General features: G+C 45.9%; 2 non-coding genes across 2 annotated transcripts; both read left to right on the top strand.

Annotated features, from left to right (window-relative positions):
* Positions 1-2,461: 2,461 nt before the first annotated feature.
* TRNAT-UGU (transfer RNA threonine (anticodon UGU)) lies at positions 2,462-2,534 on the top strand. Its single transcript has one exon. It is a non-coding gene; the product is annotated as a tRNA-Thr (tRNA).
* Positions 2,535-4,128: 1,594 nt separating this feature from the next.
* On the top strand, positions 4,129-4,201 carry TRNAT-UGU (transfer RNA threonine (anticodon UGU)). Its single transcript has one exon. It is a non-coding gene; the product is annotated as a tRNA-Thr (tRNA).
* Positions 4,202-5,842: the final 1,641 nt, after the last annotated feature.

Genomic DNA, 5,842 nt, shown 5'->3' with positions numbered 1-5,842 from the left:
TTCAAATGTATTTCCTATGTTTAAAATCATGACTCAGGACAATGTCTTTATGGTCGCATTGACCTCGTTTAGATGCAGATTGGTTTAGGTTTTCTCTCCTATATTCAGTGTGGATAGAGTAATAGTGTGAATTTCAGTGTGATGGGCCCTAGCGTATGATGAGTGTATGTGCGTGCGACTGTAGATTTACTCTGTCCGTGGAAGTAGGGAGAATTTATATGCGTCGATCTGCAGCAGTCGCACCCTTTTACATCACCAAAGACAGAAGTTTCTGTTTAATGTAAGACATCTCGATTCCAACGTGTGGAAGGTTTGTGAAACCTGTAGGGTTTGCTGATTATTAGACTACCAGAAATCTAATTTAATAAACAGAAATGTAGAAAGAGGCACGCACTGGTTCTGAAAGTAAATGGTGCGGGTCCCTGTCGACAGCAAGAGATTGTGAAATGTCCACCTTTCCCCTTTAAATGACATTCTCTGGATCCACTTGAAAGGACAGGTTGAAACATAGTGAGGGATGCTCTGTGTATTCGGGTTAGTGACAGCCTTGTGGCAGTGGGAGGGGGGGGGTACCAATGTCCATGGGGAGTGTAAGGCCTTCCGTAGAGCAGCAGCACTAAACTTCTGGAATATTCCCTACCCGCCCCTTCAGAACCTTTGGATTTTTGTTGAACATGTATGTGACACTTGTGCTGTAAAAGTCACCTTTTATAATCAGTGTGAACCCCCTTCCCCCCACCAACGAGCCTCTTAGGTAGGTTCCCCAGCTAACATTGCTTCCAAGCTGGCCCGGTAGTAGCCCTGGAAACAGCGGGCAGTGCCATGGCGGCCCAGTGGTGCACACCCTCTTTAGAAACATTGTGGGCAATTGCACACATTTGTTCATATGTTGATTAATTAATGAATTTAGTCTTACAAATTAAGCACTGCCTAATAGCAGCTCCTGTTATATATAGCGCTTAGAAAAGATAGAATGGAAAACCCTTGGCGAGAGGAGAGAGGGTGGGGGGAGCAAGAGGGCGCACACTCGGGGGGAGATTTACTAGGATTGTGCGCCGTGTTGACGCAAATCAAAGCAAAATCTTTTTTCCCCTTTACTTTCCAGAGCTAAACTTGTTTAGCGCTGGAAATAACGGAAAAGTAACAAGAAGCAGCGCACAGCGCAGCTTCGCATTACTTTGCGCCATGGGGGTGGAGCAAGGGTGGAGCATGGGCGTTCCCATGCAACCACCCAAGGTTTCTCACGCTAAACCCAATTTACTAAATAAAGTAGATTGGGTTCTGCGTGAGGAAACTGCGCCCTTTTGAAGTAGGCACACGGAAGGAGAAACGCTTGCCTTTCTTCTTCCTTTTCTGACTTTGCATGCGTGCTGCACTGTACAGCACGCATACAAAGTGGGAAAATCTGTGCGTGTGTCTGGGCATCGTATTTTGTACAGGAAGGTTACGCGCTGTGGCGCTAAGGTGTGTGCGTGGTCACGGCAGCTGTAATCAGCTTTGGCGCAAGGGAAAGGGGAGGAGAGAGACATATCTTTGAAGATATGGAGCTCTCCTGCTCCCTCCCTGTCGCACAACGCGGCACAGCCTGGCGGGGGGCTGCACTACGTCTTGCTTTTGTAAATCTCCCCCTTGATTACGCCCAATGCACATTCTTAGCAAATGCTGCCTCTGGTCCCACATGTACACACAGGCTGCATCACGTTCTTGTAAACGTTGTCTTTCATCACCTTGCGGCAGTGCTTGAAATGGAAAAATAGAAGTGCAGGTACTCTGCCCCAGAGTACCAGCTAGTTTCTGAGAAGTGCCGGTACTCTCCAATTAAAAGTATTACATTTGTCTTGAGAAGTGCAGGTACTCTCCCTCTCAAAATAAAAAAGTGCTGGTACTCAGTACCAGACAGTACTGGCCCATTTAAAGCACTGCCTTGCGGTACCTGATTTTCCCATCGAGCGGTTCTCTTCCCAGCAGTGGACATTAAGAACCTACCGTCAAGTACCGGGGTGTCTTGTGAAAGCCACAGTGGGTGTGGTTCCCTATAGATAAAGATGTATAAATAGCAATTTTGCACCATGATTATTAACGCTGTGTCGTTTCATTATTGATTGCTGTATAACTCTGTTTTATACCCAGCTGAGCCTTGCACTTTCTTCTGCCTGCACCAGTCATGCTCCAAAATGTGCATTTTAAAGAACAGCAGCTGGGGCACGGCTCCCAGTGTGCACAGCACCGAGCAGTGTGTTTCTTGTGAGTGACTCACACTGTGCAGTGAGAGGGGGCAGTCTCTAGACACAGCAGTTCAACATCCTGTAGATCCTGTTTTCTTCCTCTGACTCACCCGGACTCCACAATCCTCTCTCGTATTGATTCTCTGCCCAATGAACAACAATGATAGTATTTGTGCCGAAGGTGTGTCATCTTCGTCCATTGTGTATGAGCTACTGCAGCAGCACATGTATAGTGTGGCTCCATAGCTCAGGGGTTAGAGCACTGGTCTTGTAAACCAGGGGTCGTGAGTTCAAATCTCACTGGGGCCTCTGCCACCTTTTTTAATTACAAAAAAATACCAATTTCTTGCTTAATATGGGATGGCGATAGAAATATTCCGTTCAGAGTTTGCACTCAAGCTCAGCAGTGCTGCTGCAATTGTTCACATCGGACCAGGACTGAAGTTCCTCAAATAGAATGAAAAGGTAAATTTGTTATGTCCATGGCCAACCTTATGATATGGTATTTTAATAAAAAATGAATGGCTAGTTTTCCAGGTAGGGCCGGCTGACGTCCCCATCGCTACATCCATGAGGAACAGCCGTCACCTGCAGGGCACCTTCAGCTCACAAGGTCATTTTGGGCCTCTCTCTTTTGTTACCTCCAAGTCCGCCAAGCACTACTCACCTAACTAAAGGTTCCTACCTTCCCCGGAATCCTCGCCCCTTCAGGACAGACTGCTTGATGGATACCTACCAGAGAAAGCAATCTCCCTGACCTATACGTAAACTGATAAATAACACTGCAGACCCCCTCCAGAGCACCAGGGCAAAGTGGGAAAGGGATGGTCTCAAATTGGACGACGAGGAGTGGCAGGAGACACTTGCCTCCCCAAGGGAAGCTGCAATCTCGGCCAGACTGAGGCTCGTCCAGCTCAAAATACTGCACAGGGTGTACATCACTGGACCTTGCCTGGTCTGCATGGGGAGGGCCGCAGGGGGGGATGGAAGATGACAGTGTGGCCATGAGGGCCCATTTATGCATATATTGTGGGAATGTGATCGCATTCAGGTGTACTGGCGCCAAATACATGATGTTCTTAGTGAAGTGTTGGAACTTGTCATCCGCCCTGAAGCGAAGAGATGTCTTTTGAATGTATGGGGAACCCACAGACTTGAGCAGTAAGCTTAAGATCTGGGTCACACTAGGCCTCGTGGTAGCAAAAAGAAACATCGCTCAGCTGTGGGAAGCCGCAAGCCCACCCACCATAGCAGGCTGGATGAAAAACATGGACTGGTGTATGTTCCAAGAAAATACAGTATATTTGGTGAGGGGCTGCCCCAAAAAGTGGTCTCTATTCTGGGGTGCATGGAACGCCTACCGGGGAGATATCTGTAGCCCTCCACGTGATTCCCTTGCTGATGACTTGCCCTCACCGTAAATGCTGTAACCCAAACTACCCCATTGCTCTGTTCCTCTTGCTAATGTGATTACCACTGTATTATTGAATGAATTCCTCTTGCCTGTAAATTGCCACGCTGATTCATGTTGTTTAATAAAAAGAATTATTTAAGAAAATCTCTGTTTCATACCCAGCTGTGCCTTGCACTTTCTTCTGCCTGCACCTTTAATGCCCCTAAATGTGCATATTAAAGAGCCGCAGCTGGGGCACGGCTTACAGTGTGCACAGCACAGATCAGGGTGTTTCTTGTGAGTGACTCACACTGTGCAGTGAGATGGGGCTGTCTCTAGACACAGCAGTTCAACATCCTGTACATCCTGTTTTCTTTCTCTGACTCACCCGGACTCGCACAATCCTCTCTCCTATTGACTCTCCGCCCAATGAGCAATAATAGTATTCCTGCCAGAGGTGTGTGAGCTTCATCTATTGTATGAGCTACTGCTGAAGTGTAAAGAGCATGTGGCTCCATAGCTCAGGGGTTAGAGCACTGGTCTTGTAAACCAGGGGTCGTGAGTTCAAATCTCACTGGGGCCTCTCCCACCTTTTTTAATTACAAAAAATACCAATTTCTTGTTTAATAGGGGATGGCGATAGAAATATTCTGTTCAGAGTTTGCCACTTAAGCTCAGCAGTGCTGCTGCAATTGTTCAAGTCGGACCAGGACTGAAGTTCCTCAAATGAAATGAAAAAGTAAATTTGTTCTGTCCATGACCGACCTTATGGTATTTTAATTAAAAAATGAATAGCTAATTTGCCCGGAAGGGCCTGCTGACCTCCCAGACACTACATCCACGATGAACAGTCATCACCTGCAGGGCACCTTCAGCTCACAAGGTCATTTTGGGCATCTAGGGCCTTTAAATAAGTTACATTTCTATATTTTGCCTGAACACAGTGACATTTTTAGGTCAGCCTGGGCAGCGCATGCCTGCTCTGCCAGGCATACTGTATTAACATAGGGACTTGAAGCTCCACCCACTCTCTGCCCACATTTTTCATTGGCTTGTGTCATTGTCCACTGTAAACTGTGGCTGTTCCTTTGTCATAACGCTTAGTAGTCCCTCCTTAGTACCACCTTGTCTCATTTTGTAACCTCCTATGGCGACACCCCCTGTTACGTGTGTTGTTACTCGGTAGGCTTTAATTACATCCCCTGAGCACTATTTTCTCAAATATCTTTGTCCTGACTGTTGTTGCAGGCAGGACATGCTCTCTCCTAACGCTTTAAAAAAAAATGTATAGCGCATTTGCCAGAGTTTAAGCTATTGGCATTAAAAATGACAATGCCTTTTAATCAATCTGTTTAAATTTTTTTTTTAAATAAAAGGCATTGTCATTTACCATGCCAATAGCTCGAACTCTTGTAAATGAGAGACCTATTGCATTGCAAATGCTTGTTTATATATTCTAATGGTAGTTCACAGATATATATAAATGTCTGGGGCCTGGGCCAAAACGTAAAGTAGCCAAAAGTTTCTGTCTTAGAGCTGTGACCATCAACAGACCGAGAGAAAGGAGTCCCAGCTACGATAATGGTGGAAAGGAAAACCAAGGGGACACAGTGCAAAGGACAGAGTGACAGTGGGATCACAAATACTAAACACAGCAGCACAAGAACACAAATCACGCAAGGGGAGTAGCTTCGAGGGGGTGTTTCAGGTATGACACCCCCAAAAAATACATTCTTGGCTTGAGAGTTGGGTCTCAGGACCCTCAGTCAGGTCTGTTTATGTCTGTGTCGGTTTTTCAAATCACCCCCCGATTTTACTGTGAGGTTTTAACTTGTTCTTTTTTCTGGATTAGGAATGTAAATATATTTAGGCCCTGTTTTACAAAAAGTTTGCATCAGATCACATCACTTTATTGATGTTGCCCCAATGCAAAATCCTTTTTGGTATTTACAAAGCCACACAGTTGGTTAATTTGCATGGCTTTATTAGAAAAAGCAACAGAACGCAGCACATCGCTATGCCATGCCTTACTTTGCACCAGGTCGGCGTTCCATGGGTGGTGCATGGTAATTCTCGTGTATCCAACCATGGATTTTAATGTCAACCTATATTTACAAAAAGTTAAAGACATGGGCTAATGCCAAAATCGTGCCCCCCCCCCCCACCTGCGGCTTGCGTAATGAGAAAGAAATATCTGTATTTCTCCTTGTTACTTCCTCTTTGC

Source organism: Triturus cristatus, chromosome 4_1 (genome assembly GCF_964204655.1).
Source record: "Triturus cristatus chromosome 4_1, aTriCri1.1, whole genome shotgun sequence".
NCBI classification, from domain to species: domain Eukaryota; kingdom Metazoa; phylum Chordata; class Amphibia; order Caudata; family Salamandridae; genus Triturus; species Triturus cristatus.
Note: the sequence above shows the minus strand (reverse complement) of the source record. Positions and strands in the feature narration are given on the sequence as shown.